The sequence below is a fragment of the Meles meles genome, chromosome 3 (genome assembly GCF_922984935.1).
Source record: "Meles meles chromosome 3, mMelMel3.1 paternal haplotype, whole genome shotgun sequence".
In the NCBI taxonomy this organism is placed as follows: Eukaryota; Metazoa; Chordata; class Mammalia; order Carnivora; family Mustelidae; genus Meles; species Meles meles.
The window spans coordinates 159,849,512-159,851,867 of NC_060068.1; the positions used below are offsets into that span (position 1 = coordinate 159,849,512).

The window sequence follows — 2,356 nt, forward strand, 5'->3', positions numbered from 1 at the left end:
ATGCCTGGGTCAATGCTGTGGCAGGATTTAAGGATTCAGGCATTTGAAAGTTTTGGGTTAACAGTGCCTACGAATGTAGTGGAGTTGGCTGGTTACTTCCAAGTTGTGTTGATGCCCACCGGAGGAATAATAAGGGACTACAGGCTGTCAACAAGCTTTGGTATCTTATGAAGAGGTCCTTATTTCTTGTAGTGAAAACACAGAATGTGCAGCAGGCTGAAGATCTCATAGTGTTGCAAAACTCCAGAAATAGTTGAATGATCACGTAACGCTCTGCTTTGTTATACCAAGGCCAAGGTGCTGGTTAGAAAAACCGGGGGCCCTGAAACATGAGATGGGACTATCTTGATGGAGGACCCTGAGGACGTGTCTACATTTTTGCCTGTGAACATTTCGGGATATAGAGGCAGGCAGCCTTTTCTGAGAAAGAGTTCTTGTTTTTCCTGTCGGCCTTGTGGCGGGCTGGGCAGTAGTGGCCCAGTACTGCTCTCCTCCCCAGCAGCTGCTTGGTCAGGTGCTGGCTGGCGGCAGGCACTGTGTTCTGCCTGTAGGGCCTCCTGGTTCTGGTGAAGCAGATGATGAGCTCAGGCCTGAAGGACATGAACGGCCTGTGCCAGCCCCACTACATGGCCCTAAAATGCCGTGGTAGAAGTGCCGGTGCTCTCAGTGCTGCTCAGTGTTCCTGTGCTTCTGGTCACTGGCCTGATGCCGGCTGGGCTCGTCACTGCCCCTGCTTGGCCACTGGCTGCCATGCTGCTCATGGGCATAGCCTGGCTGCTTCAGGTTTGCTCTTGCTGCTGGGTTTGCTGTGTATGAGTTGACACTGCCTTCCCGTCCATGTGGCCATTCCCTCTACCCATAGTGACCATAGTGGCAATGGCAGAATCTTTAGCATCTCGGGCCAGTTGTCTGCTCGCTAGTGTCATGAGGCCACATCTGGCATTGCCATCCTCATCTGATCCAGTGAAAGCCTCTTTCCTACCACCTGCTTTGGTTTTCACGTAACTGTGCCAGGGCATCAATGAATGAGAAAGAGAGAGAGAGAGAGAAAGAGAGAGAGAATGTGTGTGTGTGTGTGTGTGTGTGTGTGTGTGTGTGTGTGTATGTGAATGTGTGTGCATGTATGCTCATGCATGGGCATGAAGGGACTACTGAGTATATATGAGTGTGTACAAATTTTCAGAACTGTATAGCCCTTCTTTGGGATTGAGTGATGTGTGGTTAAGAACTGGTATATACCTACACAGCCACACAATGGCAAGGGAGATGTGTGTCTCACTGGAACTTTGTTTTTGTGTCCACAGAACTGTCAAGGTCTACCTGTCTATATCTAGGGTCTCTAGCCCAAGGAATATCTTAGATCTTTGAAGATTCTTGACCCCTATTGCCAGGACCCCTTAAATCTAAACCTATCCTTTAATACCTGTTAGGAATTTCCAGGCATCTGGGTGGCTCCGTGGGTTAAAGCCTCTGCCTTTGGCTCAGGTCATGATCTCAGGGTCCTGGGATCGAGCCCCACATCGGGCTCTCTGCTCAGCAGGGAGCCTGTTTCCCCCCTCACTGCCTGCCTTTCTGCCTATTTGTGATCTCTGTCTGTCTAATAAATAAAGTCTTTAAAAAAAAAAAAAACCTGTTAGGAATTTCCAAAAGAGTGACTCTTGGTCACCCCAGAGACTGCATTAGTGACCCTTCATTAAGGAGAATAACCGGTAGAAAAGTAGAAAGAATGCAGGCTCTGGAATGTGACAGATCTGGATTAAGATCCCCCCCCCCCCATTATTTACCAGCTGGGAAACTTGGGCAGGTGATTTAAGCTCTCAGAGCCTCAGTTTCTTGTAGGTCATGGTTGTCATGGCTGTGCTAATTGGTTGGTGAAGATGCAGTGACACCCAGGATGAAAGGTCTGGACACATGGCCGATGCACAGTAAAAATGGTGGCTACTGAAAATAAAACAAACAGAAAAGCTCTCCTCCCAAGGAAACAAGTGACTCCCTCAGGAGTTACCCTTTCCTCACTTCTGGCTACAGGCTAGTAAGTCTCAGAATAACCATATTGGGCCTGATAAAGAAGGAAGTAGACTTTATACACTGAATGAGTTCAAATAATTGCTAGTATGTGCTGGTTTAAGCCACAAGAATACTTCTGTGAAGGCACTTTGAAGATGCTTCATCAAAGAGGCTAGAATGTAAGCCTATGTAAGCAAATACTTTTGATGCAGGGCCTGGATTTTCTTGGGACAAGGCATGTCCTAGGAAAGACCCGAGGAGATGGGGCAGACTTACTGCTGGGGTGACTCTTGGAGGCCTTAAAAATTGGTGGCTGGCACTAAGTGAAGCAGAATTTCCTGGGTTGCCA

The 2,356-nt window shown here is 48.1% G+C and overlaps 1 pseudogene; it reads left to right on the forward strand.

Moving 5' to 3' along the window:
- Positions 1-348: 348 nt before the first annotated feature.
- Positions 349-959, forward strand: LOC123939303 (annotated as a pseudogene).
- Positions 960-2,356: the final 1,397 nt, after the last annotated feature.